General features: G+C 51.4%; 3 pseudogenes; 2 read left to right on the top strand and 1 right to left on the bottom strand.

Moving 5' to 3' along the window:
- Window positions 1-1,124: 1,124 nt before the first annotated feature.
- On the top strand, window positions 1,125-9,498 carry LOC135887020 (olfactory receptor 5V1-like; annotated as a pseudogene).
- A 6,449-nt stretch (window positions 9,499-15,947) lies between these two features.
- LOC135886095 (olfactory receptor 10A4-like) lies at window positions 15,948-16,894 on the top strand (annotated as a pseudogene).
- A 4,027-nt stretch (window positions 16,895-20,921) lies between these two features.
- Window positions 20,922-22,612, bottom strand: LOC135886094 (olfactory receptor 11A1-like; annotated as a pseudogene).
- Window positions 22,613-27,287: the final 4,675 nt, after the last annotated feature.

Raw genomic sequence — 27,287 nt, 5'->3', positions numbered from 1 at the left:
ACCAAAGGTCCATCTAGCCCAGTATCCTGTCTTCTGACAGTGGCCAATACCAGGTGCCCCAGAGGGAATTAACAGAACAGGTAATCATCAAGTGATCCATCCCCTGTTGCTCATTCCCAGCTTCTGGCAAACAGGCTAGTAACACCATCCCTGCCCATACTGGCTAAAAGCCATTTATGGACCTATCCTCCATGAATTTATCTAGTTCTTTTCTGAACCCTGTGATAGTTTTGACCTTCACAACATCCCCTGGCAACAAGTTCCACAGGTTAACTGTGCATTACATGAAGAAATACTTCCTCTTGTTTGTTTTAAACCTGCTGCCTATTAATTTCATTTGGTCGCCCCTAAATAACACTTCCATAACACTTCCTTATTTACTTTCTCCACACCACTCATGATTTTATAGACCTCTGTCATATCACCCCTTAGTCATCTCTTTTCCAAGCTGAAAAGTCCCAGTTTTATTAATCTCTCCTCATATGGCAGCCATTCCATACCCCTAATAATTTTTGTTGCCCTTTTCTGAACCATTTCCAATTCCAATATATCTTTTTTGAGATGGGGCGACCACATCTGCATTCAATATTCAAGAACTGACATACTATGGACTTATATAGAGGCAATATGATATTTTCTGTCTTATTATCTATCCCTTTCTTACTGATTCCCAACATTCTGTTCACTTCTTTGACTGCCGTTGCACATTGAGTAGATGTTTTCAGATGACTGCCGCTGCACATTGAGTGGATGTTTTCAGAACAGACACAATCATATATATATACACAATAAAACTCTCACAGACACAAACACACACAACCAGATACAGTAACAAACACAATCATGCAATCAAATACAAATACACACATGAGGAGACACACAGACACACTTGCCTGCCTTGATATTGCACAATTTAAGCTGAAATTATCCCCTAAAATGTTCTGTCCTAGTTCACAAACAACCTACATTTGAGTTTTTCAAAATCTACCTAAGGGATTTAGATGCTCAGTTCCCATAAACTGTAATAAAGACTGGGCATCCAAATCTTCTAGGTTGCTTTGAAACCTCAGCCTCATTCCTTAAATTTATTCCCTTTCGAGTCATCCCTCTCAGCTGTGAAGAAAATGGCAAATGAAACTGCCCCAACTGAGTTCATCATCATGGGGTTCTCCAACCTCCAGCAGCTTCAGTTCTTGCTCTTTGGGGTCTTCTTGGTCACCTACTTGTGCACGCTGGTGGGGAACATCTCCATCATCATCATCATCGTCTGCACGGATGCCCAGCTCCGCACCCCCATGTACTTTTTCCTGGGGAACCTCTTTTTCCTGGACCTCTGCTACACCACCACCAATGTCCCCCGATGTTGGTGCACCTACTGGTGGAAAGGAAGAGGATCAGCTATGCAGGCTTGTAGTACGGTTGGGCCGGGGCTCTTCCCTCCGAGATGGAGGGGTGCCACACTGGCTCACTAAATTGCCGACAGTCTAGCCTCAGGTCCCTTTACGCAAGGGCTGAGCGGCTCACAGTTCCGGAGCTCAGGCCCTTAGGTAGGGGCTGACCGCTAACTAACCGTCTAAGCAGGCCCAGGCCCTGGATCAGGGAAGGGCAGAAACAGTCACAGCTCAAGCCCTTTGGGGCAGGGGTTGAGCAAACAAGCAGTTAAGGGGCCCAGGCCCTGGGTCAGGGCGGGGCACAAACAGTCACAGCTCAAGCCCTTTGGGGCAGGGGTTGAGCAAACAGTTAAGGGGCCCAGGCCCTGAGTCAGGGCGGGGCACAAACTGTCACAGTTCAAGCCCTTTGGGGCAGGGGTTGAGCAAACAAACAGTTAAGGAGCCCAGGCCCTGGGTCAGGGCGGGGCACAAACAGTCACAGCTCAAGCCCTTTGGGGCAGGGGTTGAGCAAACAAACAGTTAAGGGGCCCAAGTTCCTACCTGAGCGTTGGGTGAGGGGGAAGCCTGCCACCCGTGAGTGCGGGTGGCAGGGGGGGACGCAGGCCCACCCACTCCACTGCGTCCCAGCCCGGGGTCCTAGCAGCGGCTACTGTCACTGCCGGTCAGTGGGGAATCCTGACCGAAACACACTGACATCGGCTCACAGGCCTCTGCAGCCTGACCCGGGTCGGCTATCCCCGGGCTACTTCCTTGTTCCCCCTCGGGGCCTACCTCCTTGGCGATGCCGGGTTCGGGCCAGTCCAGGAGCATCGGTTCCTCGGGTGTGGGGCTTGGGGGCCGGGCCGGCAGCTCTCCCCCAGGGTAGCTGGCCCGGGGCAGGCTTGACTCCTCCTCGGGGCAGCTGGTCCGGGGCAAGCTTGGCCAGTCCTCCTCAGGGTAGCTGACACGCGGCAGGCTGGGCCAGTCCTCCTCGGGGTAACAGCTCCGGGGCAGGCTGGGCCAGTCCTCCTCGGGGTACCTGGCGAGAGGTAGGCTTGACCGGCGCAGGGGTGTAGCAGGCGGCTCGCGGCCTGCGGCGGTCTCCTAAGCGGGAGCTGGCCCGGGACGTCTGCTCTCTCTGGCGGTCTGGGCCTCACTGAGTTCTGCTGGCGGGCTTTTATACTTCCGGGTCGGGGCCATGACCTCGGAGGGGCGGGCCCCGGACCCGGTGGCTCCGCCCACGCTGGGATTGGAGGAAGGTCGGCTCTGTCGGAGACGGAGGGGTGCCACACCGGCTCACTACATACCCCCCCCCCTCAAGGCCGGGTCCCGTGCCTCGGGGCCGGACCCGTCTAACTCTCCCATGCGGGACAGAAAGTCCGCGTTGGCGTGGTCTTTACCGGCCCTATGGCGGATGGTATACGCATAGGGCTGTAACGCCAGGTACCACCGCATCAACCGCATATTATTACTCTTCATGCGGGCCAACCACCGAAGCGCGGCATGGTCCGTGACCAATGTGAAGGGGGCCCCCAGGATGTAATAACGTAGGGCATCACAGGCCCATTTCACCGCCAAGGCCTCCTTTTCTACTACCGCGTAGTGTCTTTCCCGCGGGAACAATTTTCGGCTGAGATATATGACGGGGTGTTCCTCCCCATCTACCTCCTGAGACAGGACTGCCCCTAGTCCTACCTCCGAGGCGTCGGTCTGGAGGATAAATCCTCGGTCAAAGTCAGGGCTGTACAGGACTGGTGCACGACAGAGACAGTCCTTGAGGGCCCGGAAGGCGCTGTCACATTCCGGGGTCCATTCCACCCGTCTGGGACTGGTTTTAGTGAGTAGCTAGGTCAAAGGGGCTGCAATGGAGGCAAAGTCGGGAATAAACCACCGATAATAGCCCGCCAGTCCCAGAAATTGGCGTACCTGTCGCTTCGTAGTGGGTGGTGGGCATGCTGCCAAGGCTTGAACCTTCCCGACAAGCGGCTTCACTTGTCCTCCCCCAATCATGTAGCCCAAGTAGGTGGTCTCCTGCCACCCGATGCGGCACTTCTTCGGGTTGGCAGTTAACCCGGCAGCCCGCAGGGACCTCAGGACAGCTGCTACCTGCTCCAGGTGGCTCTCCCACCGGTCACTATAAATGACTACATCGTCCAAGTAGGCGGCCGGGTATTCGCGGTGCGGAAGCAGGAGGCGGTCCATGAGTCGCTGGAACGTCTCAGGGGCCCCATGGAGACCGAAGAGCATCCGGGTAAATTGGTAGAGGCTGGAGGTGGTGGCAAAAGCAGTTTTCTCCTGTGACGTGGGGTCAAGGGGAATCTGCCAATACCCTTTGCACAGATCCAGGGTCGTGAGGAAGCGGGCCTTGTCTAACCGGTCCAGCAGCTCATCTACGCGGGGCATAGGGTAGGCATCGAACTTCGAGATGGAGTTAACTCGGCGAAAATCAATGCAAAAGCGTTGGGTGCCGTCCGGCTTGGGAACCAGGACTACCGGGCTGCGCCACTCGCTCTGGGATGGTTCAATGACGCCCAGCTCCAACATCGCTCGTACTTCCTCCTCAACGACCTGGCGCATACGGTAGGGAAGGGGTCTCGTTGACTCGCGGATTACTACCCCCGGCTCTGTTTGAATATTATGGTACACGAGGGTCGTGTACCCCGGCTGGTCTGTGAACGTCCCGCGGAACGCCCGCAGGAGGCACTCCATCTGTTTCCGCTGCTCCCCCGTCAAGGACTCCCCGAGCTGCGGGGTGGCGACGTCCTCGGCCGCTGTAACCCGAAGTCCCAACTCGGGTTCGGGCGGACAGGGATTAATCAGGAGGCCTTCCCGCTCCCTCCAGGGTTTCAAGAGGTTAACGTGATACCGCTGGACCTTTTTCCGGCGGTCGGGCTGGTTGATCTCGTAGGTGACCGGCCCAACCTTCCGGATCACCGCATACGGTCCCTGCCATCGCGCCAGTAGTTTGGACTCACTGGAGGGTAAGAGAAGGAGAACCTGGTCGCCCGGCTGGGACTCGCGGACTTGGGCTGCTCGGTTATAGGTTTGGGCTTGGGCCTCCTGCGCAGCCTTCAGGTTCTCTCGAGTGAGCGTTCCAGCTTGCGCTAGGCATCCCTGTAGCTGGAGAACGTATTGGAGAAGGCCCTGAGTAGGTGACGGGGCTTGTTCCCAGGTCTCTCTCATGAGGTCCAGCAGTCCTTTCGGCCGACGGCCGTATAACAGCTCGAAGGGAGAGAACTTGGTGGAGGTTTGGGGTACCTCATGGACGGCCAGGAGTAATGGCGGGATCAGCTGGTCCCAGCGGCGTAGGTCCTCTGGGGAGAACTTGCGCAGCATGTCCTTCAGGGTACGGTTAAACCTCTCGACTAGGCCGTCGGTTTGCGGGTGGTATACCGAGGTGCGAAGCTGTTTAATTCCAAGAAGCCGGCAGACCTGTCGTAGTAACCGGGAAGTAAAATTGGTGCCCTGGTCGGTTAGGATCTCCCGGGGCAGGCCCACGCGGGCAAAGACCTTGACGAGCTCGTCGGCGATGGCCTTTGCAGTGATACTCCGGAGCGGGACGGCCTCCGGAAAACGGGTCGCGTAGTCCACGATGACCAGGATATACAAAAACCCGGCCCGGCTCCTCGGGAGGGGTCCCACCAAGTCCATGGCCACCCGCTCAAACGGGGTCTCCATAATGGGCATCGGAACTAGTGGGGCGGGGGCTGTTCGTGGGGGAGCAGCCAGCTGGCACTCGGGACAGGAGGTACAGTAGTTTCGCACATCTTGGTGCACTCCCGGCCAGAAGAACCGGGAGAGGATCCTTGCGAGGGTCTTTTCTTGACCCAGGTGCCCGGCGGCGGGGACATCGTGGGCGAGCCTCATCACCGCCCAACGGTGGCACCGGGGCACCATCAGTTGCCTCTGGACCTCCCCGGTGTGGGAATCGCGGTCGACCCGATAGAGGCGATCCCGTCGTAGTTCGAACCGGGGCCACCCTTTGGCCCGGGCGGGATCAATCAGTGCATCGTCTACTGCGGCCAACTGTTCATAGGCCCTGCTCAGGGTGGGATCTTCCCTCTGGTCCCGGCAGAAGTCAGTAGCGACCTGAGGGTTGTCTGTCAGTATTAGTGGGAGCTCCTCAGGCTCCCCTTCTTGGCTCCAATGTCCTGCCTCGTCAGTCTCCTCCAGAGGGGTCTCGCGGCAATCCCCTTCCAAGGCAGGGGTGATATCAGGAGTCTCCTGTGCATGGGAGCCTAGGAGGCTCGGGAATTCTGGCCAGTCCCGCCCCAAGATCACGGGGTAGGCAAGTCGCGGGGCCAGGCCCACCACCATGGTCTGTGTGACCCCGTCAACGGTCAGTGGGACTCGGGCACTGGCATACGGGCAGACATCCCCATGGATGCACTGTAGGAGGATGTTCCCCAGCTGGGGGTCTTCGGGGAAGCCCAGACTTTGGCGGACTAAGGTCTGTACACAGCCGGAGTCAACCAGGGCTCGGGTCTGGGAACCTCCCACAACGACGGGCACGGTGACCTTGGCGGCCTGCGGGAGTCGAGCACGGTTCTCCCCGGCACACACGTACCCAAAGCTGCAGTCCATTTCCGTGCAGTCACGTTGGAGATGCCCACGTTTCCCGCCGGAGAAACAGGGTCCGATTTCGGGTCGTCCGGGTCTGGCTGGGCCCCGCACTGGGTTCTTAGGGGGACTCCGTGGGCCACGGCCAGTCCCGCTCTCAGGTCCCGTGGGGGCAGACTGAGGGGCACCCTCGTGACGTCGATACCGCGGCTCCTGACCCCCCGGGGGATTCCGTAGTTCGATTCGGGCGTTCGTCCGTCTCTCGGGGTTGGGGCGCTCGAGCCCCGGTGAATTACCCCGCATACCCGGCCCCGCCGGGGTTTCGGCCGCCAGGAAGTCCTCCATGAGGGTGACGGCAGCTGCTACAGTTAGAGGCCGGTGGCGGAGGACCCAAGCCCTTCCCCGGGACGGGAGGATGTGAGTGAACTGCTCCAACAGCACTTGCTCGGCGAGCTCCTCGGGGCTCCGCCTCTCTGGTTGTAGCCATCGTTGGCACAGGTCCCTCAGCTCCTGGGCCACCAACCGAGGCCGGGCGCCCGGGGTGTAGGGCAGGGCCCGGAACCGCTGTCGGAAGGTCTCGGGACTAATGTCTAAGGCGTCTAATATCGCCGCCTTTACCCGGACGTAATCTCGTGCCTCCTCGGTGGACAGGCCCCGGTAGACGGTTTGGGCTGTCCCCGTCAGGTACGGGGCGAGGAGAGTGGCCCACTGGTCCGGCGCCCACCCGGCAACGTGTGTGACTCTTTCAAAAGTCACTAGGAAGGCTTCCGGGTCGTCCTGTGGCCCCATCTTAGTCAGCCTTACCGGCAGGGTGGAACGGGGAGCCCCGGCCGGATCTCCTGGCTGGGGCCCCGCGGGCCGGGGCAGAGCGGTCGCCAACTGCTGTAGACACTGCTGCTGGAATTCCTGGGTTTTCACCATCAGGTCTTGTATCAGCTGTTGCTGCTGGGCTCCCAGCTGCTGGATGAGCTGCTGCTGCTGTTGCTGTTGGGCGGTCTGTTGCTGCTGCTGCTGCTGAATCTGGGCCACCTGCTGTCGCTCCTGGCTCTCCGTCAGGAGTGTGAAAAACTTTGTTAAATCCATGTCCCCGGCGGGGGATCGTTCCCCCCCGAACCCCTTCTCACAGGGGTCTAGGGCTCGTGCCCACATGCTGGGCAAGAGCTCCTGCCTGGCTTGCCAAGTGTAGTACGGTTGGGCCGGGGCTCTACCCTCCGAGATGGAGGGGTGCCACACCGGCTCACTAAATTGCAGACAGTCTAGCCTCAGGTCCCTTTACGCAAGGGCTGAGCGGCTCACAGTTCCGGAGCTCAGGCCCATAGGTAGGGGCTGACCGCTAACTAACCGTCTAAGCAGGCCCAGGCCCTGGATCAGGGCAGGGCAGAAACAGTCACAGCTCAAGCCCTTTTGGGGCAGGGGTTGAGCAAACAAACAGTTAAGGAGCCCAGGCCCTGGGTCAGGGCGGGGCACAAACAGTCACAGCTCAAGCCCTTTGGGGCAGGAGTTGAGCAAACAAGCAGTTAAGGGGCCCAGGCCCTGGGTCAGGGCGGGGCACAAACAGTCACAGCTCAAGCCCTTTGGGGCAGGGGTTGAGCAAACAAGCAGTTAAGGGGCCCAGGCCCTGGGTCAGGGCGGGGCACAAACAGTCACAGCTCAAGCCCTTTGGGGCAGGGGTTGAGCAAACAAACAGTTAAAGGGCCCAGGCCCTGAGTCAGGGCGGGGCACAAACTGTCACAGCTCAAGCCCTTTGGGGCAGGGGTTGAGCAAACAAACAGTTAAGGGGCCCAGGCCCTGGGTCAGGGCGGGGCACAAACTGTCACAGCTCAAGCCCTTTGGGGCAGGGGTTGAGCAAACAAACAGTTAAGGGGCCCAGGCCCTGAGTCAGGGCGGGGCACAAACTGTCACAGCTCAAGCCCTTTGGGGCAGGGGTTGAGCAAACAAACAGTTAAGGGGCCCAGGCCCTGGGTCAGGGCGGGGCACAAACAGTCACAGCTCAAGCCCTTTGGGGCAGGGGTTGAGCAAACAAACAGTTAAGGGGCCCAGGCCCTGGGTCAGGGCGGGGCACAAACAGTCACAGCTCAAGCCCTTTGTGGCAGGGGTTGAGCAAACAAACAGTTAAGGGGCCCAGGTTCCTACCTGAGCGTTGGGTGAGGGGGAAGCCTGCCACCCGTGAGTGCGGGTGGCAGGGGGGGACGCAGGCCCACCCTCTCCACTGCGTCCCAGCCCGGGGCCCTAGCAGCGGCTACTGTCGCTGCCGGTCAGTGGGGTATCCTGACCGAAACACACTGACATCGGCTCACAGGCCTCTGCAGCCTGACCGGGGTCGGCTATCCCCGGGCTACTTCCTTGTTCCCCCTCAGGGCCTACCTCCTTGGCGATGCCGGGTTCGGGCCAGTCCAGGAGCATCGGTTCCTCGGGTGCGGAGCTTGGGGGCCGGTCCGGCAGCTCTCCCCCAGGGTAGCTGGCCCGGGGCAGGCTTGACTCCTCCTCGGGGCAGCTGGTCCGGGGCAAGCTTGGCCAGTCCTCCTCAGGGTAGCTGGCACGTGGCAGGCTGGGCCAGTCCTCCTCGGGGTAACGGCTCCGGGGCAGGCTGGGCCAGTCCTCCTCGGGGTAACGGCTCCGGGGCAGGCTGGGCCAGTCCTCCTCGGGGTACCTGGCAAGAGGTAGGCTTGACCGGCGCGGGGGTGTAGCAGGCGGCTCGTGGCCTGCGGCGGTCTCCCAAGCGGGAGCTCGGCCCGGGACGTCTGCTCTCTCTGGCGGTCTGGGCCTCACTGAGTTCTGCTGGCGGGCTTTTATACTTCCGGGTCGGGGCCGTGACCTCGGAGGGGCGGGCCCCGGACCCGGTGGCTCCGCCCACGCTGGGATTGGAGGAAGGTCGGCCCTGTCGGAGACGGAGGGGTGCCATACCGGCTCACTACAAGGCTGCATTGTCCAGCTCTATTTATTCCCGGCCTTTGTGGGTATGGAGTCCATCCTCTTGGCGGTGATGGCTTATGTCCGCTACGTAGTGATATGCATCCCCTTGCACTACTTGGTCATCATGAGGAAAACCCTGTGCCTCCAGCTGGCTGGTGCCTCCTGGCCAGCGGCTTCCTCAACTCTGGAGTGCACACATATTTCACCTTCCGGCTGCCCTTTTGCGGGGCCAACCAGATCAACTACTTCTTCTGCGACATCCCGCCCCACCTCAATCTCTCCTGCAGAGACACCTCCTTCAATAAATCATCCTGCATGCCGTCGGGGTCTTCATTGGGTGGATCCCATTCCTGTGCATCATCTTGTCTTATGTCTACATCATCTCCACCCTCCTGAAGATATGGTCCACAGAGGGGAGGCTCAAAGCTTTCTCCACCTGTGGGTCCCACCTGACCATCGTCCTGATGTACTACGGGAGCTCCATCTTCACTTATGTCAGGCCCAGCTCCAGCTACTCACTGGACAATGACAGACTGTCTCCGTGCTTTACAGGATATTAACCCCCATGTTGAACCCACTGATCTACAGCCTGAGGAACAAAGATGTGAAGGGGGCACTGAGAAAAGTTTTCATGGCGAAACTGTATTTGCAATGAAAGTGGCAAATTTCCCCGCATTGGTCTAGGGGCCGCTCAACGTTATTTGGGTGCTAAAGTTCTCTCCTTTGTGTTTTCCTATCTATGTTCAATAACATTGCTGAAAACACGAAAAAATAGAATTTACAATAATATACAATAAAAGCCTAGACATTATTTTCATTTTGAACATTGAAATAGTCCCATTTTTGTCTTTTTTTATTAAACTTTGTACTGTATTACTACTGACAGGTTTTTTTATTTACAATATTTTAGTGAAATTGTATTCAAAATAATTCTCTAAATGGTTAGCACAATTTTTTATTTACTGAAACTGCTTAGGTAAATAAAAAATGATAAACTATTTCAATAAATGTTTATATCACAAAAATAAATGCAAAAACCCCTACAAAAATTAAAAACTTAACAACTTTTCACACATACTCATACACACAATATATGAAAGGCTGTTTTATTAGGATTTTCTTTTCTCTTTCAAAATGTTTGGTCTCATCTGTGACACCCTGGCACCCCAACATTCTCCACTATCATGTAATTAGGATATGTTTTGTACAAAGTAGGCCTTGTGATTCTAAAAGTGTTGATCTGCTAGACATTAGTATCTCGTTGGATTGTATGTGCTATTGTTGTATGTGAAGTTGAAGTTTGCCTATGTTTGTGTTACTGAAACATATTGTGAGGTTGAAAACACCCACAAGCAGCCTTTCAGGTACAACAGTAAAAATGCCAAACAATCTTAATGGCTTATTGAGAAAATGCACAGAAGCACAAAGATTACCACAGAACTGTGTACAATAGAAATCTCTCAGAGATAGCACAATGGGAACTGTCTGACCCAGGTCACAGGAAAAGAGCTTTCTAGCAGTGCGAAGAAGATATAAAAGGGGAGAAATGACATCATGCTGGGACTCACTCTCCCTACAACAACACACCTAGAAACACCTGAGGAATAAAGACTCAACAGGGGGAAAGTGACGGTTCCAGGCAAAGGGATTTCTAGCCTGTTTATGAAAACCTAGGAAAAACCCAAGCTGCAAAGCTGAGGCAGCTTGTACCTTAAGAATCTGCCAGCCTGTTTATCTCTCAGGGTGAGAATTTGTTAATTTATATCCTACCTATCTAGTATGTTAAACTCAGTTTGCGGTTTTGTTTATTTACTAGGTAATCTGCTTTGATCTGTTTGCTATCACTTATCATCACTTAAAATCTATCGTTTTGTAGTTAATAAACTTCTTTTATTTTTTAATGCAAACCAATGTGCATTTGACTAAGGTGTCTGGGGGGAAACTAAGCTTGGTCACCGCAAGTGTGCATGGTCCTCTTCACATTGAGGGAGAGGCGGACCAGGTATTAAACCCATATCCTGACCAGATTTGACCAGGACAGGACGGTACTGCGCTGGAGTCCTAGGCTGGGATGCTGGTGGTTAGAGAGCCTGCATGTCACTATAGCTGGGTGAAGGCTGGTGAAAGTACAAGCTTGGAGGTCTTTGCAACTTGTCACAGAAGCACAGTGTGAGAGAGGGAGCCCAGGCTGGTTGGTCAGAGGGCTCAGCGGCACCCCAGTTCCAGGTGGCACCCCAGGGGGAACCTGTCACATCCTCCATAGTAGCAAAATGAAAACCAAAACAAAACAATAAAAAGCAACTCACCAGCTCATCTCACAAAACAGAGAACAAAAATGACATAGCAAATTAAAAAATATAGCTTTATTTTCCAAGCCTTTTAGACTAATTAATAAATGAAATGGTAAAGAACAGTAACAAATGGTAAAATGGGGTCTATACTGGTTATAAGATGACACAAAAGGTTAAGAGACAAATGTATAATGGATGCTGTGGCTGTAAGCATTGCTGGAGCCCTAAGCATAAGAATCAGTGTGAACCAAAGGCTGGGAACTGGAATAGGCCTGGCCTTGGCAAAATAGCAATGCACCAAGTATCAGATAACCAAGTAAGCACATTCCCGAAATGAGAGGATGGTACAAAAACATACAGATCTCTTAAGTAACTGCACAAACACAGTTGTAAGAGATAGTATAAGAAGACACTGACCCCTCATAACATAAGGAGCGAATGACAGGATAATGGATGAAGATGTTTTGTGCAAACTAGCAAGTAAGAGAATAAGGGTGGTAACTAACATCTGGAGTGTGATACGTAACTTTATTGTATCAATGTATAAAAGGAGAAGTCATAGGAGGGGCTTCTTTGTAACATCCAAGGGGACAGGACCCATGGGGAGCGGGGAGGGGGCACCATCCAGCCCCGCTCTGCTCCCAGCTCTGCTCTGGTCCCAGCCCTGGACGAAGCCAAGGCCTCAGCCCCTGGTATCGGCTCTGTTCCCAGCCCAGGCGCCACTTCTGACCCCAGACCCACTCCCAGCTGTGGCCCCAGCCTTCACCCCCTTACCACTGTCCGCATCCCCCCCACCGGAGCCATGGCCCCACTCCCGGCCCCGGCTCTGGTGGTTGGGGTGGGCACGGACAGGGGTAAAGGCTGGGCGCAACCCTAAAATGTATGGGGACCACTGATCTATTCTATATAATAGGCACTACAAGCAGTAGTGTGTCTGCAACCAATGGGAGTTAGATGCTTTGCCATTTTCAAAATCCCATTAGGTTTCTGTCAGCATCTTTAGATGCCCCAAAACCTTTAACAATGTGGACTCTAACTCTCATTGAAAGTTGATGTGACTTAGGCACCTAAATCACTTAGGTGACTACCCCATGATGCCTATCTCCATCTTTACACCTTTTTACATCTACCCTTTCTCTCTTTGTGCCTCAGTTCCCCATGTGTAAATTAGGGATAATATCCTCCTGTACCTCTCTGGGGAACTGTGAGGATATAAACCTTTTAAATGTTGGGGGTGCTCAGATACTTTGGTGTTGGTAAGTTCCATAGATAGGAAACATGGCATAGACCTCATCTATCTTATAAGGAGATTGAGGTTAGTTTTCCTTTCATCATGATTTTCCCTTTGAGGTTGGAAGTTCTCCATCATTAACACTGTTATTTGCACCCTCTTAAGTTTGTCTGTAATAAATGTTCCCTGCTCATCAATTTAAAATTCCCAGGACCCGAAATGCCATTGGAGAGCTCACCGTCTCCCATAAAGGATTATTAACGAATCAAGAGAATCCTTTTTCCCTTTTGTAAACAACACGGGCCGGAATATACCAACCAGGTCAGCAGAACTGAAAAGACTGAGGAAGATACCAGACTCCCTACTGAAAGCATTGATTTATTTGATAGAAAACAGACTGCAGATCCTGTGTCTTGGTCCAGAAAACCTGAATCAAGGACTGGCATCAGCTTGTAATTCACCTGTCAGAAAGGTAAAACCAACCTTCATCTCTGAAATGAAAGCAAAGCCCCGATTCAACAAGAAGTATGGGCACGCCTTTAAGGACATGAGTGCTTCATTTGATATCAGTCACATACTTACATATAAGTGCCTTGCTGATTTGAGGGGTTAGAGAAGATGAAATATATATAAATTGATCTTCTTTCCCATCTACCAAATGCAAGATTTTTCCCTCACACAATGGAACCAACTGAGATAATTGAGGTATATCGGAGACTCTCTTCCCCTGCTTCTCAATTTCTGTCTTAGACTATCTCCCACTGGGAATCTATATAGCAGTAGATGTATGTGGCTCACTCTGACTGTATTAAGAAAGCAAGAATGTCTCTTCTCTCATTGCCTTGTGGTATATTTATTAAAGTGTCTTGAAAATTCAGGCCTCGAAAACTAATATTCTGGGTGACAAGTATCGGGGGTAGCCGTGTTAGTCTGTAACCACAAAAACAACAAGGAGTCCAGTGGTACCTTAAAGACTAGCAGATTTATTTGGGCATAAGCTTTTGTGGGTAAAACACCCACTTCTTGTAGTTATTCTGGGTGAAGACGTTTTTACATCAATTCCTGGAATGGAGTCAGAACTAGCAGGAATTTACTTGGGAAGATCCAGACTTTTTTACTTGAACTTGGTTGGTTACAGACCCTGAAATAGCGCTGTTCCTTCCTTGAGATTTCAGTGCTTCGATGGGTTCTCTTCATGATTTGAAGTCATCTATTTTTGAAAAACGTTTAGATATTGAACGTTAGAGCTTGCCCACAAATGCATTTCAATTTCTGACCAAAACTTCAAAGCAAATGAAAATCACTTTGTCAACATTTTTCTGTGATTTTTTTTTCTTCATGATTTTGTCAAAAACCTGCAAACCCAAGAATGTAATCCTCTTTTAGATTTTTGGAGAGCCAAAGGGAAATAAATGATATTTAGATTTTGTTTTTTCAAAGAAAAGCCCAAATATTTAAATGAAAATTGATATTTTACATTTAGAGAGACAAGGAGGGTGAGGTAATATATTTTATTGGACCAACTTCTTTTTGGTGAAAGAGCCAAGCTTTTGAGGTCCCCAGAGCCTTCCTTCTGTTTAATTTATTAGCCATTTTTCATTAAAAAAAGAAGTCAACAACATTTTTCACCTAGTTCCATTTAATACACTTGTTATAATCTGTGATGAAATTGATGGCACCTTGGCTGGCAGGAATCTACCTAGGGTTTTAGACAAGTTATTTCTGAAGATCTGAAATGTCTGTGGGCTAGAGGATTTAGTGGGAAACCTCACCTTCATATCTTTATGAAGTGGGAGTGCTGTGAATTAAGTCACTTCGGGCCAGAGTCAAATCAAGAGGAGTCAAGTTTGTAAATATCCTTAAAATCTGACCTCTGAGTCCTTTGGAAAATGTTATTCTCAGTGCCTAAGAACTTTAGGCTCCTTTCAAAATCCCAGCCTGAATAACAAATGTGATCCACCTTCTTCACTGGTAGGCACCTTTGCCAATTATAGACGCTTCCCATGTCAAACAAATATAAGACACCAGAAAGCTTTTTTCCATCCCTACTTGATACACATATAATCTTGAAGCTAGCTGCTGGGCTCCAGTTCTTGCAAAGCTGTTGAGAAATGTCAATGTCACAGATATATAATTAAAGGTTATGAATCAAATATCAATATCTTGCTCTTTAAGAAGGGCGATAGAAATGGCTTTAGTGTGCTTTCGCCTATTAACTGGCATGCCCTATCGTTTCGTATTTATAATGTGAGCAGAACAAGTTGGAAGATCAAGGAAATCTTAACAGAAGAAAAAGAGGTAGAGTTCTTCCACAAGGTGGAGCTGTTTAAACACTGATTGTCTCATTTTTAAATACACAGGGTCCATGCCACCACCGTCAATGGAGCACCTGTTGTAAACCAGCGTAACTTTGGAAATCAGTTGGCCAGCTGATGTGAATCAGAGGCGCTCCATTGAAGTTCATGGGCCAGACCTCCAGCAGGTGTACATTGGCATAGTTCTTGGAATTTGTTGCAGTTCTGACAATATACACGAATTGAAGGCCTGGGTGAAGATTTTCAAAGGAGTTTAATGACACCTAAAGATGCAGATAGGTACCCAGTGTGGGATTTTCAGAAGTGTCTACACATGCTAAGTACATGATCCCATTGACTGAGTTAGGTCCCTAACAAGCTTCAAATACATTTGAAAATCTGCACCCTGTCCCACATTGCTGAAGAAAGGAGGTTGAGTTTAGATTTGCTTTATTTCAACACGGGTTTGCATTCTGTCCAAACAAGTGGGAAAAAGTTGAATAAAGGTGTCTGCAAGATACTATTAAGACCAGAGTTAGTGTCACGGCCGGGCTGAAGGCAGGCTGTGGCCACCCGTCAGCTGCAAAATCTTAATCAGGAGACAAGCATTGGGATTGGGAGTGAGCCAAGTCAAAATGCCAGGAAGTCAGAGCCAAGCACCAGGTTGCAAATAGCAGAGCCAGGGTCCCACCAGGTCAGGGTGTCAGGAAGTCAGGGTCAGGCACCAGTTTATAGACAGCAAGCAAACAGTAAAATCACAGAAAAACCAGAGTCAGAAACCAGAGTCTAGGATCTACATCAAACTGGGTCTGGTGCAGGAGAAGACAGGCAGCCTGCATTGTTATTCAGCCAGCATCAGCCAATCACTGAGCTGTGAGGGGCCGCCACTCAGGCCCTACTGGGTGGTATTTCCTGAATTGCCTAGCTTCACAGACTCCTCCCAACTAAGCTTGCAGTGGCAATGTGGAACTGTCAGAAGCCCACCCCGGCCTATGGGCCCAGTTTCTAATCCTAGAAGGTCTTATAGTTAGGGTTGGAAGAAATGGAGACTGCAACAGGGTGGGTGGCTTATGAAATGAAGCGGTGCATTTATGCTTGCCTCAGGCATCAGAGAGACCAGAAAATGCATGTTTACTGGGTTCTCAGCTCAAACATGTGCTACTGATCACTAGGGAAAGGGGAGGGGGTTGTGAATATTTATGTGTTTAATTATTGACCGTGTATTAAAATTCTAACTTCATCAAATTTATAGTGCAGAGGTTTTGTTTAATTTTTCTATGTACAGTTCATGGACTTTGCAGAGTGGGGAAATCAAACAGTGACAGAATTCATCCTCCTGGAATATGGGGATCTCCCAGAGCTGCATATTTTTCTCTTTCTGCTATTCCTGGTGATCTACATTGTGACCAGGGCTGGGAACATCCTCATCATTGTGCTAGTGGTGGCTGATCAGCACCTCCACACCACCATGTACTTCTTCCTGGGGAACTTGTTCTGCTTGGAGACGTGCCCAGGATGCTGGCTGGTCTCCTGACTGGGGACAGGACTATTTCATTTATTGACTGCATCACACAACTGTATTTCTTTGGTTCTATGGTATCTGTGGAATGTTGCCTCTTATCAGCAATGTCTTACGATCGGTATTTAGCGATATGCAAACCTCCGTATTATTCAGCCCTTATGAACGGCAGCATCTGCTTCCGCCTGGCAGCTGGGTCTTGGGTAAGTGGGTTTGTGGCTTGCACCATCACATGTTGGATATCACAAATGATTTATTGTGGCCCCAATGAAATTGACCATTTCTTTTGTGATTATGCCCTGTTAGTAAAACTGTCCTGCAGTGACACCCGCCTGATGGCTTTTGTGATCTTCCTGTTCTCCTCCATATTAACACTGCCTCCCTTTCTCTTAATCCTGGCATCCTATGTGTGCATCATCACCACCATCCACAAAATTCCTTCCACCGCTGGGAGGCAAAAGGCCTTTTCCAACTGCTCCTCTGACCTTAGAGTGGTGACAATCTTCTATGGAATCCTTATCATTGTCTATCTGCTCCCAGACACGGACACACTGAGAGACCTGTACAAAGTGTTCTCTCTCTTGAACACAGTCCTGACTCCTCATGCCAATCCGCTCATCTACAGCCTGAGAAACAGAGAGGTGAAGGAGGCCCTGAGGAAATCTACTAGTGAGGCTATGAATTTCATAACAAATATCAAATTATTTTGTATGTAGCTATTGCACATTGCAATAAAGTCAAGATAATGGAAACTTATCTTGTGGTGTGATGCTGTGAAACACAGGTCATACAGACAGCTCTTACTCACTAGAGCTGTTCTGTTAAATACAACGGGACACCTGCTGTCAGGAAGAGCTACCTGTACAAATAAGGGCAGCAGGGCCAAGCAATCCCTGACTCTGGGATGGATGGACCCTATATCTGCCTGGGGAAATGTGAGCTAATGGGGCAGAACCCATCCAGTTCCTACTGCAGTCAACTCCATGTATTACCCACTGATATCAATGGGAGTAGCAGGGAGTTGGAAATGGTGAATTTTCCCACAGTGCGGAGGGTCTACCTAACACATGTGTGTCACTCATTTCCCCACCTAGGCCCTATTTTCACCAGTGAAGTGTAAAAGAAGTGGCCTGTAGCCTTTATGTAGACCAGGGGTAGGCAACCTATGGCACGCGTGCTGAAGGCGGCATGCAAACTGATTTTCAGTGGCACTCACACTTCCTGGGTCCTGGCCACCAGTCCAGGGGGCTCTGCATTTTAATTTAATTTTAAATGAAGCTTCTTAAACATTTTAAAAACCTTATTTACTTTACATACAACAATAGTTTAGTTATATATTATAGACTTATAGAAAGAGACCTTCTAAAAACGTTCAAATGTATTACTGGCATGTGAAACCTTAAATTAGAGTGAATAAATGAAGACTCGGCACACCACTTCTGAAAGGTTGCCGACCCCTGGCGTAGACTATTTACCAAGGGGAGGATTTCATCATCTCTCAGAAGTTGTCTTTCACTGTGGTTGTATCAGCAGCATCTTTCAATACATTTTCAAGACTGTTAGTGACCTGTCTGTCTATCTGGTTGATCTAAAAACAATATATGGTGGGTTTTTTAGGCTACCCTAATTGCTCTTTATCTCTCCAGTCTTGGAATCACCGGGGTTTACAACAGCAACATATGTCAATAAAATTTAGGACTGACCTTTCTCTCTCTCTCTCTCCCTCACACCCTCTCTCTCTCTCTCTCTTTCTCTCAGATTAATTTTTAAAGAAAATGTTGTGGTTTTTTCACGCTACTAATGGTGGTTTAAATGATATAATAATTATAAGTTGTTGTGTTAAAAATGTAATAATAATGATAATGCTTCATTTTAAACTTTATTTTTATTATTCTTATAATCCTTCAGTATTACATCATGAGAATTTTCCTTAAAAAAATAGCCTTCACAACATACAAGATCTTTAATCTTAAAAAGGAGAAAGCTATTGTCTAAATGTATCCCCACAAGTCAACAATAAATGGTGACCACAAATCAACGCCTTTGGTTTGGGTAGTCTGGAATGTTGTTAAACCTTCTGCAGAATTCCTGCATTTTAGCTGCTCATCTGCACTCACTCTCCTTTTACTCACCTTGAAATTCTCATAGTGTCTGTCTTGAGGAGGTCACTGATCATGATGTCTTGCACCCCCAATGTGTTGTTGAGCAGCTAGTTCATAGCCAAGTGCTCCAATAATCACTAGGATCATCTTTGTTCTAGTTTTCCGTAATCATTCCACTTCATACTTCACCCCCTTCACTTCTTGTTCCTTTTAATGTTTCTCTCTGCTGAGTTGGCAATACTAATAAACATGGGCTTGTTTGTCATAATGAGTTTTATTTGTATGTTACTGAACACAGAAGCTCTCTCTTTGACTCTGTGTGAGGCTATCATTCACACTCTCATGTATTCCTAGAAATGAGAAAAAAGAATAAACTTCCCTTTCTTCAAAACGAAGATCATAATAGCTACCCCCTCATGAGAGCATGTGAAGGTTAATACATTAAGATTCAGACTGGACTTTGCATTTACTGGCCATGATACAACACCTTCCTGTTTAATGGCTTTGACTTTAATGTGTCTACATCAGTGTTAAATCACAGGGACAGTTTTGATTTGCTCCCACTGTATGAGGCTGTGTGTAAATATTATGATAGTTGGTAGCAGGGAACCTGGAGATGAATCTAAAGTTGATGGCATATGAGTGGCTTCCTTTCCAGTCAGTAGAATTATTGTGGATAGAATCAAATCAACAGTAGTGTAAACGGGAGGAGAACACGACCCTATAAGCACATTATCCAGGTAATGAACCCTCATGGTGTGAGGCAATTGCCCATGAGGCCAGGAAGAAGCAATTCCTCCCCCCACACACACCACCAGGTTTGGTTCTCCTCTCACTTATTGCAGTTTTACACCAGTGTGGCTGTGATGACTTCACTGGAGTTACTCATAATTTACACCAGCATAAGTGAGGGATTCTCATTCCAACCAGTCGATCTGACTCCCCAGGGCCCCGTGGTGGCAACTATTGTGTCCAGACTTGGGCACCACACTTTAAGAAAGATGGGGACAAATTTGACAGGCTTTAGACGTGAAGGATCAGGGAATGGCAAAATGTTAGTTTCCAGCCCCAGTGACCTGGCCAACTGCAAATTACTGCTTCTGGGTGTTGTCAGACGCCACTGGTGTGGTGCTCTGCTCTGTTCAATGATGATAACAGTTGGCTGTGTGCGTGTGTTCCCTCTGTGTGCTGCCCTGGCTCTGCGCAGATAGCTGGCACAGCAGACCCCAAGAGAACCCCCAATGACCACAGACTCTGATAAGGTATGAAGGCACCTGGCCAGGTTTATTGTCAAACGAAGCACAGTAATAATTCCCCGCAGACACCACAGGACATACTACGAATATGTGCCCCTAACAGTGGACCAGCTCAGTCAGTGGTGGGACTCTCCACTGCCTCCTAGGCCAGACAAAGACATCCACTGAGGGATGCATTCTTATACACAGGTACAAACAAGTTACACATCACTCCTGACGCATTGAGGTACAACCCCTCTACGCCTCTCCCCAGGTACAAGCTGGTTCGAACAAACAAGTCCATCCATCATATTGTCCCTTTGACCCTGTCTTTAGGATGGGTTTGCCTGTTCCTTGTTATCTCGGTGGAATGTGCTCGTACCGGGATGTTCTGGTGCCATCCTGGCACACGTTCATCCTATTAGTGCTTATATGTGAATACGTGCTTTTAGCAGCCTTCTTCTTGCCAACTTCTGTGAGCCGGGCCTGCCTCTGGCTCACAGCTTAACTTTGCTTTATGTTAGCAATGTCTTGACCATTACTTCAGTTGAGGCCTCAGGCCTCATACCTGGCCTCTGATACCAAGAGTTTATGTCTCAGGGCCTCATCTTACTAAACTGGTTAGGAAGGAGGGAGCAGAGAACTGTGTCTTCCTGAGTCAGAAATCCTTCCCTTGGCTGTGTAGCAGAGACCCACCACCTCTCTGATGAATCACAGGAGTGGGTAGCTGGTGGCTATGGAAACCTGAATAACACTCGCAAGGGCCAAGACATGAATGAGAGCTCTTGGACTACCTGCAAATATACCTTCCCTTAATCAGTCATTTCAGGTAACAGAACTGCAATATTCAAATTAGCAGGAGATGAAGAGTGGGGATTGGTTGATTTACCTCTGATGTCACCAGGGTCCCATTTAAAAGTGACCTGAGCTATTCACTTGGCCATGTGTATAATTTATTTTTAATCTAATGATTAGACACAACTTTTCTAAAAACATATCTTCATTAAAACCTACTATCTTCACATGTGGCCTACACTTATTTTAAATGAGGATTAATGTTATGGAATGTGTGAAGGGTATGTTTTATTCCAGTTTTAAAATCACTCAGGAGAAAACAAGGAGAAGGCAAATGCTAAATTTCAAGAAGAGTACTTTTAAAATTATGTTCTTCTCATTAACACATTAAGGCATTGACTTTCAACGTCGTCCACACTCTAAGAATGAGTAATCCAAGGTCAGGCACATCGTGTTCTTGATACACTGTGTTGATCAGACCTTAAAGTGGGAGCGTGGGGGTGGAGGGGATATATTTTTAAGGATTTGGCTTAGTCTTCTATGGATATGGATAGAGGCCCCAGGCATGCGCTTGCTGCGCTGTTGCCTGGAGCCACCCCTGGATATAGATATTAGTTTAAAATATCTGTATTCTTGTGAAAGAAAAAAAATCAAAGGAGAGCTTTTCTAAGGCTTCCTTCACCTCCTTGTTTCTCAGGCTGTATATGAGGAGATTGACCAATAGGGTGAGGTCGCCATAAAAGACAGAGAACACTTTGTTCAGGTCCCTCAGTGAATCAGACTCTGATAGCAGATACAAAATGACTATAGTCCCATAGAAAATTGTCACCATGATGAGGTGAGAGGATCAGGTGGAAAAAGCCTTTTGCCTCCCGGTGATGGACGGGATTCGCAGGATGGTGGTGATGATACAAACATAGGATGTCAGGGTCAACAGAAATGGAGGAAATGTGAATATGGAGGAATGTATGAAAGCAGTAACTTCCAGAGTGTGGGTGTCAGTGCAGGACTGTTTTATTATTGGGCTAAAATCACAAAAGAAATGGTCAATTTCGTTGGGGCCACATAATGTTAATTGTGACATCATAGTTATTAAGAAGGCAACAGATATAAATCCACCTATCCATGACGTGGCCACCAGCTTGATACAGAACCTGCCATTCATTAGTCCTGCATAATGCAGAGGTTTGCATATCGCTAAATACCAGTGTAGCGGGGTGGTCACCCGCTCCGGCCCTGGAAGGGTGAAAGCAGCCCTGGAGAGGGCTGCAGCAGGGTAAGAGGGATTAAGAATGGCTGGGGAAGCGAGTGGGTAGCTGACCACAGCTGTGGCCAGCTTAATCAGGGCCCAATTGGCCCTTATAAGAGGGCTGGGGCCAGAAGCCAGAGACACTCTCTCTCTAGCCTTTTGAGAGGGAGGGACCTGGCTGCAGGGAGCTGAGAGAAGGTACCTGGAGTGGAGCAGGGCTGGGGGAATGCCAAGGGAGCTGGGGAGCTCCGGCCTGGAAATCCCCCAGGCTGCGGCCTAGTGGAAGGCTAATTAGGTACTGTGGTTGCAAGGGGCAGCCCACGGGTAGGCAGAGGCAGCAGGTCCAACCCCCCCTTGCCTATGATGAGTGGCTTTTACACTGCAGTCTGCCCCAGTGAGCGGGGACTAGATGATGACTGGCAGTAGCGCACGACTGAGGCAAAGTGGGGATAGAGGATTGGGGGTTCTGCTGGGTGGGGAGACCCTGAGACTGCGGGGGTATTGCCAGGGGGAAGCACCCCAAAGACGAGGGGCACTGGGTCCTGGGAGGGACACGGAGGCCAGCGGCAGCGGGACACCGGCCTGCAGAGGGCACTCTGGAGGCTAGAACCGCTAATTCCCTGAGACAACTAGCAGGAGGCACCGCAGCGGTGAGTCGCGCACCGTGACAACCGGTCACAAGACGTTCCTGATAAGAGACAACATTCGGCAGCTGCCAGAGAACCAAAGAAATATAATTGTGTGATGCATCCAGTGACAGAAATGGTTCTGTCCCCAGTAAAGAAACAGGTCAGCAGTCTGGGCAGGATGGTGGAGGTGTAGCAGGTCTCCAAGCAGGACAAGTTCCCCAGGAAGAAGTACATGGGGGTGTGAAGGTGCCGATCAGCCACAACTAGTGCAACAATGTGGATGTTCCCGGCCACCATCACAGCATGGATCACTAGAAACATCAGGAAGAGAAGAATCTGCAGTTGTGGGAGGGTCTCAAATCCCAGGAAGATGAACTCCATGATGGTAGTTTCATTCATGGTGTTTGTTTGCTGTGGATTCCATCTAGGGGAAATAAAACAAATTCTGCCATTTATAATCTAACTTCCTTTTCAAAACAGTCGGCATTTCAATTCTGACTTCCCCCTGCTGGTTGCAGTCCCAATGGTTGAGTCAAGACACCAGATAGCAGTGGCATTCGGGGAAAATTTTCCTAAGGGCCTGAGCTGAAGCACACTGGAAATATTCCTATTGTCTGGTATCTCCACGGCTGAACACATCTTAGCCTCAGAACTCATGAGCATGCTTGTGTATTATTTTACCTGCAGTCTCTGAGGTTATCACTTCCTGGGCTCCTATGAAAACCCCAGCCAAAGGCCATTGCTGGCCTTATACCTAATTTTCACATACTTACATTGCAGAGTTCAGCAGACTCCAGCCGAGTGGAAACTAGAATTTAATTCTAGGGACCTGGTTTTATTCCTGGCTCATCCACTCCCAGATGCTGGGCTTGCCCTTTCCTCTCTCTGTGGCTCTGTTCCCGCCTCTGTGAAATCGTTGACGACACTACCACTTCCCATTCTCTTAATATGATTTGAGGTTTATGAAACAAGAGCTCTCTGCAGATGCTCCATGTCTTTCATGTAAAGTGGAGATGATAATTAAGACACGTGACAACATTCTTTAATATCGCTGTTAATGAGTGCTGTATAACTTCTAAATGCGATAATGCTGCCATGAGAGCATGCATAACTTTCAATGCACAATTGGAAGAGAACCTAGCCATGCCTCAATCACAGCATACTTTTATATTTCCATCTCAATTTCTGCAGAAATGGCATCAATTGCTTTTTTAACAGCACGGAACATGTTTAGACATTTTCATTTTTAACTTCACAGCCCAGAGATCTATCTCTCAAATCTCTTCTGAAAAGAATCAGATAGTGTGTTCATTTATCTTCCAGGATATGCACCATTATTTCTGAGAGCCTTGTGACAACTAAAAATTATGGATAACATTTTCAAAAGTGCCCAAGGCCAGATTTTGAGAACTATCCCTGCACTTAAAACTGCAGATAGGACTCTCAGTAACTTTGAACATCTGGCCCTGAAACAGCATGCTAACAAGCCTAGGTGGGCAGGGCCGGCTCTAGGGACAAGCAAACGAAGCACGTGCTTGGGGCAGCACATTTTCAAGGGCAGCATTCTGGCCATTTTTTTTGGTGTGCTTCCGGTGGCAAAAGCCTGGAGCTGGCCCTGGCAGCAGCAGCGCGTCGTGCGTGGGGGGCGCCCTGTAGCCGCTGCGATTCGCGCCGTGGGGGAGCAGCGCCCACACCTTGTGGCTGCGCCGGGCAGGCTTCGAGCGGGGGACACTCAGGCTGGGGGACACCCCACGGGGCACACGGAGCCACCTGCAGGTGCCGCAGGGCAGCCGCCCCACCAGCGCTGCAGCCGGGGCTGGGTGAAGCGGCCCAAGCCGCCCAGGGACTGTGGCAGGGCGGCCAGAAGCAGCAGCAGCAGCGGGGCCATAGAGGGTGGGGCGCTGTCATGCAGGGCCTGCGTCCCGCTCTCCGGGGCTCCGCTGCCTCTGGGGCTACCCTGCCCTGGCTCCTCAGCCACCTGCCGGGGCGGTCCCCTGGCTCTGCCCTTCTGGGTCCCGGCCGGTCCTGGAGGCGGGAGCCCTGGATGGAGAGACCCTGGGTTGAAGCGCGGCCCGGGAGCCCCGCTGCTTACCCCAACCCTGACAGCACCAGACCGACTGGAGGTGAGGGGGGAGCGGGCAGAGTCATCACTGGTGGGGGGAAGCCCAGGGCTGGGGTGGCAGGGGGTGCGGGTGGGGGGGGGAAGAGAGAGCGCCCAGGGCTGGGGTGGGGGGGCAGCCAAAAAATTTTTTGCTTGGGGCGGCAAAAAACCTAGAGCCAGCCCTGGTTGTGAGTGGCCCAGGCTGGGACCCGCAGCAGCCAAGCATTGTGAGGCACCCCAGATTGCAGGGCAGGGTGACACAACCTCTCATTAGTCTGGATTCCACCCTGGAGTGTGATATGTTCCTTTCCTTTGAACTGCTCCGTGCAGCTGCAAGCAGCCGAGCAGCTTCTGCCTGCAGTGCCATGTGCTGAGTACCTCCTCAGTGACCGTTGGACAGGCCCAAGCCCAGGACCAGCCTCAGTTCTACATGTGCACCTCTCCTGGCCCCCTGGCAAACCCCAGCTGTCTCAGGACTATTCCCTTCACCTGGGCTTTCAGTCTGCTTGTCTCTGGTTGCCCAACCGCCGTTCACCCCTGGGCCCGATGAGCCTGGGACTGGTGATTTGCCAGAGCTGGTCACAGCCAGGCTTAGCCCAGAGAAGAGCTATGAAGCTGTTCTTGGTGAAGCACCCAGAGGTCACTGCTGGGGCCTGGCTGTTTGAATCCAGGCTGTGGGAGTGCAGTGCACAGGGCCGGCTCTAGGCACCAGCAAACCAAGCACGTGCTCGGGGCAGCACATTTTCAAGGGCAGCATTCTGGCCATTTTTTTTTTTTTTTGCTTCTGGTGGCAAAAGCCTAGAGCCGGCCCTGGCAGCAGCAGCGCGTCGTGCATGGGGGGCGTCCTGTAGCCGCTGCGGTTCATGCCGTGGGGGAGCAGCGCCCACACCTTGTGGCTGGGCCGGGCAGGCTTCCAGTGGGGGACACTCAGGCTGGGGGATACCCCACGGGGCACACGGAGCCGCCTGCAGGTGCCGCAGGGCAGCCGCCCCCAGCGCTGCAGCCGGGGCTGGGCGAAGCGGCCCAAGCCGCCCAGGGACTGTGGCAGGGCGTCCAGAAGCAGCAGCTGCAGCAGGGCCATAGAGGGCAGGGCGCTGTTGTGCGGGGCCTGCGTCCCACTCTCCGGGGCTCCGCTGCCTCTGGGGCTACCCTGCCCCGGCTCCTCAGACCTCTGCCAGGGCGGTCCCCCGGCTCTGCCCTTCTGGAGGCGGGAGCCCTGGATGGAGGGACCCTGGGCTGAGGCGCGGCCCGGGAGCCCCGCTGCTTACCCCGACCCTGCCAGCGCCGGACCGGCTGTAGGTGAGGCGGGAGAGGGCAGAGTCATCACTTGTGGGGGGAGCCCAGGGCTGGGGCGGGAGGGGGTGCGGGTGGGGGGGGAAGAGAGAGCCCAGGGCTGGGGTGGGGGGCAGCCAAAATTTTTTTTGCTTGGGGCGGCCAAAAACCTAGAGCCGGCCCTGGCAATACAGGTGGTTGGTGTGCAAGGGGGTATGGTGGGGATGGTGAGAGGCACTATTTTGGGGGTGGCGGGTGTCCCAGGCTGACGTCCTGACATGCTGCACCAGGATTTGGTATTTTTATTACTTACACATTTATTTTCATCAAAATGGGTTTGTGCTGGGAATAAAAAAATGGTGAAAATTATGTCTCCCTCCACTCCCAGTTAGAAACTCCATGATGTGACCATGGTTATGGCCACCTCCCTCTGTTGCCCTTCCACTTAGATGGAAAACACTGACCTCCAGTCTGTCCTTGGGGGCACAAGAAATGGTTTACAGCAACAAACCTTCTGATACTATCACCCACACTGTTTTATTTGCATTAGTCTGCAGGAATTTGATTACCAGATGTTACTGTCGAACACAGAGTAACAATGAACAGGGCCGGCTCTAGGTTTTTTGCCGCCCCAAGCAAAAAAAATTTTGGCTGCCCCCCCACCCCAGCCCTGGGCTCTCTCTTCCCCCCCCCACCCACACTCACTGCTGCCCCAGCCCTGGGCTTCCCCCCACCAGTGATGACTCTGCCCGCTCCCCCCTCACCTCCAGTCGGTCCAGTGCTGGCAGGGTCGGGGTAAGCAGCGAGGCTCCCGGGCCGCGCTTCAGCCCAGGGTCCCTCCATCCAGGGCTCCCACCTCCAGGACCGTCCGGGACCCGGGAGGGCAGAGCCGGGGGACCGCCCCGGCAGGTGGCTGATGAGACAGGGCAGTGTGGCCCCAGAGGCAGCGGAGCCCCGGAGAGCAAGACGCAGGCCCCGCATGGCAGCGCCCCACCCTCTATGGCCCCGCTGCTGCTGCTGCTTCTGGCCACCCTGCCGCAGTCCCTGGGCGCCTTGGGTCGCTTCGCCCAGCCCCGGCTGCAGCGCTGGGGGCGGCTGCCCTGCGGCACCTGCAGGCGGCTCCGTGTGCCCCGTGGGGTGTCCCCCAGCCTGAGTGTCCTCCGCTAGAAGCCTGCCCGGCGCAGCCACAAGGTGTGGGCGCTGCTCCCCCGTGGCGCGAACCGCAGCGGCTACAGGACGCCCCCGACACACGATGCGCTGCTGCTGCCAGGGCCGGCTCTAGGCTTTTGCCACCGGAAGCAAAAAAAAAAAAAAAAAAATGGCCAGAATGCTGCCCTTGAAAATGTGCTGCCCCAAGCCTGTGCTTGGTTTTCTGGTCCCTAGAGCCGGCCATGACAATGAACAACAAGGAATATACACATGGATTTGCATTTTTATTTAGTGGAGTTTGTGCCTTACAGGACAAGACAGCTCTGTGCATTATCAGATGCCATCAATGCTCCTCACATAAGGTGAATGTTAAGTCAATACCACGCAGAAAAAAAAAAAGAATCTTGTATGTGTCAGTGCTGCACTGCTGTACATGAGAGGGGGATAGAATTCTCCACAACCTCACATTCCTCTTTGTTACATGGACACAGCAGGGAACCATAAACACCCTGCCTCAGTAACTCCATGCAGATCGTCTCCATTGCTTTTCCCCATCAGCCCTGACATATTCAATGGG

This window comes from Emys orbicularis, chromosome 12 (genome assembly GCF_028017835.1).
Source record: "Emys orbicularis isolate rEmyOrb1 chromosome 12, rEmyOrb1.hap1, whole genome shotgun sequence".
NCBI classification, from domain to species: Eukaryota; Metazoa; Chordata; order Testudines; family Emydidae; genus Emys; species Emys orbicularis.
The sequence above is the reverse complement of the archived record's forward strand: the minus strand, read 5'-3'. Positions and strand labels throughout refer to the sequence as shown.